The following is an 8,993-nucleotide window of genomic DNA, read 5'->3' as shown; positions in this document are numbered from 1 at the left end:
GTGAAAGTTCAGAGGAATCATATCAGGAAAAAATGAGAGAAATTGGGAGGCTTGTTAGTTAATAATAAAATAAATTGATAATAAAATCCAAATATAGTTTTTTATCTTTCTATTAAAATATTTTGGCCATGGACTGATAGAAATTTGTCCGGACTGACAAACTTCAGATGTTAGTCAGTCCAAATGACTGACAGCAGAAAAAAGATTTCAAGAACTCTGACATGGGGGGGGGGGGGGGGGTGTTAAAGTTTTACGGCATAGGAATATATAGAGTAAATCTTAAGTATCTTCTTCTCAGAAATTAATCAGCCAGATGATGCTTTATAATTGTTAAGACTTTGGCCCCAAGACAATTCTTTGGCCTCACAAGAAGGTTCAGAGTTTGTTATATAGCTTTATTTATAAACAATCGTTAAGGGTCTTTTTTGAGAACTGCAATACTCAATATGTGATATGACTATAAAATCATCCTGTTAGAAAAGGGACTAATGATTATAAACATAAGAATATCCAGGGGAAAAATGGATTTTATTTATACAGGATCTACTGTATTATGGTATATTGTCCAGATAGTTTCCCAAACAGAAAAAATAGCTTACGGGATCATATCAATGGCTTGTGTGTAAATCATGGTTTTGAGATGATTTCGGTATAGGAAAATTTCACATGCAAATGAGTTAATGCATCATGATTCTCGGGTGAACTGTAAAACTAAACAAATTGCAAGAAAACCATGGTCCTGTTATGATCTGTTGTATATGTTGTAACTAAGAACTCATATCAAAACCACGGTCCTAGCTGGTATGATCTGCTGTAGCTAACAACTCGTATCAAAACCATGATCCTGGTATGATCTGCTGTAACTAACAACTCATATCAAAACCATATGATCCTGGTATGATCTGTTGTAACCAACAACTCATAGCAAAACCATGATCCTGGTATGATCTGTTGTAATTAACAACTCATAGCAAAACCATGATCCTGGTATGATCTGTTGTAACTAACAACTCGTATCAAAACCATGATCCTTATATGACCTGTTAAAGGACAATTATACAATAATTTCTTAAAGAAAAAAATGACCACTTAATTTATAATTTGCAACAGACAATTATATACTTTTAATATTTGAAATACATTGTCAAATACCAAATATGAAAAATAGTATACATATATGGGTCAATATAAAAAAAGGCAGCTAAATAGTTCAGGTGAAAATTATAAAAAATAGTAGATTATTCTGCACCTTTATTGAACTAATAGTAATAATATAACATTATATTTTTCAAAAAACATATTTTCCAAACAGTAGTTAATGTAGTTTGGTCAAAATGTTCTTTTGAAAATGAACAATAGCTGTTTTATTGTCATTGGTGTTACCTGTAAACAATACACTGTACAGAAAAAATAAACAACTTTTGAAAAGAAATTTAAAGGACAAATAAATGTTTGATAATGTGACTTAGCAAGAATAAAAATTCACAGCATTTATTTATAATAGTAAGTTTCTTTTTTCAGCTTTTTACATGAATATGAGACAATCGTGTAAGACATACCTGCTTTAATATGTTTTAACATAAAAGTGGCAAAAAATAACCAAAATCTCATAACATTCAATCCGTCCAGAATTTCAATACATTAATTATCATGATTTACAAACCCCAAAATACATAAAATTTAAGACGAAAGAACATTTATAAGACTGGTTACTCCAATGACTCGATCGTAACACCAATGACAGTTATAGTAACGCCAATGACTTATAAACTAAATTTTTAAGTCTAAAACATCTAAAAGGTTTAAAAAAAACCTTAATTTTTCTTACATTAACCTTGCTTAATTACAAAGATGAAAAAAAAACACAATAAGTTTAACTCTTTAAATGAGTTTGCAAGAGCGAAAATAGACAAAGTAACACCAATGACATTTGGTTACCCCAATGACAAAATGCAATGGTTACCCCAATGACAAAATGCAAGCATACATAGATTTTAATTAACATTCTTCTTTCATATATAAGAGCTTAACGAATGCTTGAAAAAAATCATTCAATTTGATATCACCACCTACTAACTCAAATCATTACTAAGCATACATTTCAATGATTTTTGCTAATTTTTCACTTTCAACACCATACTTATATCCATGCAACTCTAAATGGATTTTAAATCATACATCATTATATTATTGGTATTTATTATTAGTGATTATTTAAACTGACTTGGAAACTATCCTTTTACAATTTATACTAGCTTCATACAATTATCAATATATTATACAAGCAAATGTGTTTGTTTTAAATTGATGCTAATGTAATTGGTACATATTACATGCACATGTCATTGGCGTTACCATGCACTTTTAGATTTCGTTTATGAGATAACAGCAAAAATAGATAAACTTTGAATATTTGAATTGGCATGTATATTATCCTTTTCTATTTACCAGTTTTATGAAATAAATATTTTATTAACTTACATAACAAAAATTCATTTTATAATACTTTTGTCATTGGTATTACGTGCACATGTCATTGGCATTACTATTGTACCTGAAATTCTCTTTTTTGGGGTAAACATCAAAAACATGATAAACTTTGAATATTTCAATTGATATGGATGTTATCCTTTTCTATTTACCAGCTTAATAGAATAAACATTATGCTATTTTACAAACAAATGGTCATTTTATAATACTTTTGTCATTGGTGTTACATGCACATGTCACTGGCGTTACTATTGTACCTAAATTTGTTTTTAATTAGAAAAATTGTGTTTAAAAATGAAATCAAATACCTTTATATTAAAATTGAAATTGATAAAAGTTGTAAATTAGAAATGAAGAATAAAATATAAAAGAATGTATAATTAAATGTATATTTTCTGTCAGTGGTGTAACTAAACTCATCACTGGTGTTACTTTGTAGCAGTTACACCAATGACAGTAACTCCAATGACAAAAAGTACATAAATGGGCTGATGTACTTAAATACCCTATGAGAGTGGAAGAGGTCATCTGCACAGTGTGTTTAGTAAATATCTTGAAAATGTTTAGTATGGTAATTAAACATCTATCTACAAATGTTTTGATAAAATTTCTACAACACCAATGACAAAGCATTATTGTATTTCTTACCTTTTTGCCATCAGAAGCTCATTTTAATAACACAAACCACGAAACATATAAATGGCGTCTGCAGTCTTTTACAGGAAGTGATGTCCTACATCTCAGGACTAGTTATGGTGTCATTTATCAAGAATGACAACTCTTTTCCAACAAAGCAAATTCGGTTACACCAATGACAAAGAATTTATGTACAGACATATTTAATATTGTATTGGTTTTAATGGAGAGTGGGGTGCATCTCTTTTACTTTTAAAAACATTCCTCATAATGTGTATTACATAATCACATATTTTTTGGGTAATATTTTTAATAATTTTATAAATATTTATCAATTAAACAGAAAGTGCATTTCTATTGACAGTGTAAAACTGGCAAATATGTGTGATTGAATCCTTATATTTATTAAGATACATTATTTTTTATACTTTTTTCTTACAGAAACAGAAAATATAGAGTTTATTATTTGTTATATGAAAGATTTTTATGGTTAAATATTAAAAAATGAAATTAAAAGTAACAGTGACTTAAAAAGCTGCCTTTTTTATATTGACCCATATGTCACATGAACTGTATCGTTAAGCCAATATAATCTGAATTAGAACACAGGATTAAAGTCTTCCATAATTTAGATGATAATTATACTGTTATTTCAAACTCTTCTAGCAATTATTACATGAATTGTACAAATTAAAATATTACGTATGCATTTCAAAACCTAGCTGCAGGTCTGTAGCTCCCGGTCTGAACTAATGATACATGTACATCCATGCATTAGTTGCTTGCTTCACTTAATACATCACTTGATAGTGTATTGTAAATTAGTCTTTATAAAATATCATTTACCTCAAGTGATTAAGAATATATTTTCCAAAAATACTTCCATAAAATCACTTTATAAATATGCCAAGATAGAGCAAGATGCCCAACAATAACAAATTTTCTTGACATGTACATCACATTTAGGCTCCAAGATGAACATTCAAAATTTGCAACTCAACTTCCTGTTATGCAGAAATCTTAATTCTTAGTGGTCAGTTTATATGGCAATTAACGAATCATTTCAAACGCACGCTCTGTTGCCTTCTAAGATAATAGCACATACCAGAATCACAAGAAAATCATAGCAGACTCAAAACCAAGAAACAAACCACATCAGGATCATACTTCCTTATTTGTCACCTATGATTTGGGTGTGATTCATTTAATGGATCATGTCTAAATCATAGAACAAAATCATGAATTTGTGAGTTTGATATGATTTTTAAGTGATTTTTGATATGATTTCTTAAGAAAAGTTTTTGTTTGGGTTGTATTAAATTAGGACTCCATTAAGCGGGTTTTTTTTTCATACCTATTGTTCCTCAGGTGAGTGATGTGGCCCATGGGCCTCTTGTTTTTATTTGCTTGGGTGGAGTCTGCCCCCCCCCCCCTTCCACATACACACACACACACACACACACACACAGTTTCAAAACGATGATACGTGCCTGCACGAGGTGAACTAACACAGTTATTTTCATGTTTAAACATAACTTGCCGACAGTGACCATAGAATTAATTAATGCAATAAATGAAAATAAAAGTAGTTTCTATTATCCTATATAATTTCAATTTTGTAATTTTAATTCTACTGAAATCGTGTGCGTATATAATTAGCCAGTGTGGGACTAATTGTGGATGAGATTTTGAGCAACACTGTACTATTAACTACGAATTTGCGTCTGTGATTCGTAAAATAGCTCGCATTGGCTGTTCCGGTGATTTTCGTGCAAACCTATTTATAACGTAAATTAGATAATAATATTTTCTCAATCTTTGTTGTTGCAATACGTTTATTGTTTTAATCAATATTTTTCTATTTCATATATGTGATCTGGCTTGATTTATTTTTTCAATTATTTTTAGTGCGTATTTTACATTTTTTTCCCCGGAGGGGGTTTATTTCTGAATTCTGAAGGCAAAGGTCAAGCTTCAACAGCGTGTCTCCGATGTCGGAATAGTGTGAAAAGTGACAGTAAACTTCGTTATTACGTTATTACAAGAGGATATTTTACTGTTTTTAACAAAGGAACACATTATTTATACCCAGAGTTTACACACGGTAAGTAAGCGAGAATTACACTTGGAGGCTTTTTCGGTTTTGCACAATGACGAATTCACACATTGTGCCCACTGCATTTTTATTTTATACAAAATATATTTTTCATTTAGAGATCAGAACGATTTTGTAAGAAATCTTTTGTTATGGTTAAGGAGCAGATATTTTAGAACGTTTTTATAAGTTAATGTGAACTGGTGAAGCGAGCAGCGATTTTATGGACCCCGATTATGGACTCTATGAATCACACTTGAATGTTATCAAGCCTCTATAAAAACAGGTGCCATGCTATAGTAGATGGGTGGAATGGATTGGGAGGGACTCAGGTGTGGAATGTCCTTATGGATTGATAATGTGAAGTGTGTCCATATATTACTCATCTCATCTCCCTTACTTTCCATTTTCCAAGCAGATCTAAAGTTTAAAATTCGTAATAGTTTTTTAATCCACACATTAGATCCACATTTCAGATGCAAAAGTGTCCATGTGTTGTACTGTTATAGTTTTAGCATTTCCGAAAACGTGTGTTTTCTCTTTACAATGACTTAGGTCAAAATTTGTAAACACAGACAGAGTTTACAGTTAATCAGATAATCACTTATTGGGTCAGGTGAGTTTGACCTGAAAAGGTGACCGGGTCTTTAACACATTAACCATCTGTTTATGTGTTGATGTGTATTTGCTAACTTCATCAATAATGCAGGGCAGGGATTGAATTCACCAGCATGGCAACATTTAGGGCCAGGGAACAAGTGTGCAAACGTGTTACCTGCATTTACCTGTATTTTGCGCATGTTGCATTATTGCATAATCATAAACGTGCATGCCTTGTTATCTCATTTGTTTGATGTGTGTTCATTTAAGAACTTCTCTTTGCTGATTTAAGGTACAATTTTAGAATTTGCCAGTAGCAAACTCTGTTAAAAGTTTGACATTCATGTATCATTTAGCATGTGTCTCTCAGTCAAAACAAAAAATGTCTTCATTTCATAATCTTAGGAATTATCAAAAACTGAGATAATTTATTAGTTAAAAGTAGAGATAGTTGGTGACATATAAATCCAAAATAAGATTTGCTATAAGTAAATCACAAATTTTCTGCTATGTCTTTTGAATTTTTACGATAACTTAATAGATGTTAATGTAAACAGTGATTTCAAGCAGATGTATGAGATAAAGATTCACTTGATTCAGATTTTGTCCAGGTCTTATTGACAGTTCACTAAGTGGTACCCATTCACTTCTTTACTTCGGTGAGGGTCTGTAGAAGTGGTGCCTCTTGACTTAAGTGGGGCATGTTTTGATGTGGGGAGTTCCTCAAGCTCTTCTAGACTGTCGGTGGTTTCCGGTCTTGGTTTTCATCTTAGTCACAGCTACAGTACAGGACTAAGTACTGAAGTAGCATCTAGATTCACTCTCAACAGAAAAAGCGGCAGAATAGGAAGGAGTGTTTGTTTGTGGGGGGGGGGGGGGGGGGGTCATCAAAATTGGAGTGCCATTATTAGATGTTGTACCCCTACCATGAATACCAGGTAGAAATGTTAGAGATGGGTTCACATCGGTAAGTGTAGGTGAGGGTCAAATTGTTAGGGATGGGTTGGGTCAGAATGGTAGGGATACAGAAGGAATTATGTTAGGGGCAGGTGGACTGCAACTTTTGGGTTGGGTTAGAGTCTCTGTGTCAGGGGTGGGGTGGGTTCAAGAGATGGGAGTGGGGGAATTTGCCTTAAAGGTAGTATTATCGGACAGAGATACCACCTGCTGGTTTTTTTTAGAAGGAGGATTACTGATGGTTTGAACTTTATGTACAACAGTTGGTTCAAAGAAGAAGTACATGTATGTTGCAAATATTTAGGTGAATTGTGCAATCAACTATACAAATTTGAAAGGGATCTGAGTAAACCAATGTGCATTGAGTTTGTGGAGTGAAGTAATAAAAGACCCAAGTCGTACATCATTTGATTGGTGGAATTTGTATCTCAGTTTGGACTTTGTGGTCTAGAAAACCGAGAACCCTTAAAAAAAACTCTCCTGTTAACACTGTCATTTGATTGGTTCAATTTTAATTGGGACTGAAAACTGTTATCCAAATTACAATACATTTGAAGTGTGTAGACATCGAAAGTGTACAGATTTAAGTATGTTAGTTTTTCTTCTTTTATGACATTGTTTATTTGTTAACTCCTGACTCAGTGGCCGGTCAGTAGGCGTGGGAAAGTAATTATTGTCCAAAGTCTCACAAAAACTTCATTTTGAAACCATTTTGATGAAATAGGAAATACATTTACACACAATTGCATTGAAAAAGCTCTGACTCTTAACTAATTCAGTATCTGTATAATAAGTTCGAGAGACAACAATGTGAAACCAACAAATTTTTAGAGTTGGTCTTAATCTTCTTAAATGGATCATATTTTCATATTATGTTGCTGCCAGTTAAGATGTACTGTAGTCGACATGATAGCTTAATCATAGATCCGACTTTATCTTTTACATGTACATGAATTTTAAATCGTCTTTGTTGATACGAGTGACAATATAACAAGAGTTGTAAATATTAATTAACCGAGTTTATTCCAATTCCACAGTCTATAGTGGGACCCAGTGGTATAGAAACAGGATGAAGCATTCTCAGTGGTTTATGAAGTAATCAAGTTTACAATGTAATATTTATGGCAGCCTAATTATGGTGGGTAATGGGACAGTAATTAAAACTCCTGCGCTCCTGTCCCTGGGGGGCTGCAGTGTAAACTTTACTACATTCTAGGTGGGAGGAAAGCTTGGTCGAAGTCCAAAATACTGAAAATAGTAGACAGTTTATGGTAAAAAATATATTCCATGTGTATTCTTGAATTAAGTGATGAGAGGTTTTCATGTTATGACTTTGTTCTGTGCAGTGTTGTTTCAGTGCTGATGAAAAAGAATTAAAGATAACATTCTGCGTTTTGGAATGATAAATATAACACAGGATGTCGGAATGGGAATCGATACACGGGTTTTTGGCTGGCCGATATTGTGTCTCTCATTGAGCTACACAGTGCAGTGACGATATTGATGTTGGCTCTCGGAGTTTTTGTTCCATGAGTAATCTGGCCCTTACCCCCAATTACAGAGACTTGTCCCCCCAGGTCACTTGAAAGTACACACCTAAGATCTAGCTAAATAGTTTCCATGGTCAGTGGGGCGAGAAATTGTTTTATGCTCGTAGGTAGCGGTAAGTCAGTGGACCAGGGATGTCAATTTCACTCAGTCCATTAGAATGATTAGTGACGGCCTTGGTTATCTTGATACATCTAAAACTGCTTAAACATGTGTAGATTTAAAATCATTTAGTAAATGAATGCTTGATTTGATATCAGAAAGGTAATCGTATCTCATTATGTTGATTGTATAAAATGTCTATTGATATCATTATTTGAGATCTGTCTGTCTGTCTCTCTCTGTCTCTCTCTGTCTTTTTGTCTCTGTCTCTGTTCTCTCTCTCTCTCTTTCTCTCTGTCTCTGTCTCTTTCTCTCTGATCTTAGGGTATATCTCATAATCTGTGCACTGCATAAATAATCTGGATTTGTGGAAGTTGTTACTGTACTGAGCCCGTGTCACTGATGGCCATTATGATACCTGCCCCCTTCTGAATTATTGATCATTTCTCGGCATTTAAAGCCTCCACTTGCATGTTGCGTTTTCATGCATAGTTGTTTTGCTACGATGGAGCTATGCAGTATTGGCACGTCTTGCATTGTTGTTGTACAAAAGCCTGCATTAACC

General features: G+C 33.0%; 1 protein-coding gene across 4 annotated transcripts in view; it reads left to right on the top strand.

Annotated features, from left to right (window-relative positions):
- The first annotated feature begins 4,868 nt into the window (after nucleotides 1-4,868).
- LOC128179303 (FERM, ARHGEF and pleckstrin domain-containing protein 1-like) overlaps nucleotides 4,869-8,993 on the top strand; it is a 71,261-nt gene continuing 67,136 nt past the window's right edge. The window contains exons 1-2 of one of the 4 annotated variants that reach the window (XR_008243064.1): nucleotides 4,869-4,914; nucleotides 5,087-5,230. The gene's annotated coding sequence lies outside the window, so the exon portion shown is untranslated. Of the gene's footprint in view, nucleotides 4,915-4,995; nucleotides 5,231-8,993 lie in introns of those variants that run through there. The other 3 variants (XR_008243063.1, XR_008243062.1, XM_052846699.1) reach the window with 3 other exon arrangements.

The sequence above is a fragment of the Crassostrea angulata genome, chromosome 4 (genome assembly GCF_025612915.1).
Source record: "Crassostrea angulata isolate pt1a10 chromosome 4, ASM2561291v2, whole genome shotgun sequence".
Lineage (NCBI taxonomy): Eukaryota > Metazoa > Mollusca > Bivalvia > Ostreida > Ostreidae > Magallana > Magallana angulata.
The sequence above is the reverse complement of the archived record's forward strand: the minus strand, read 5'-3'. Positions and strand labels throughout refer to the sequence as shown.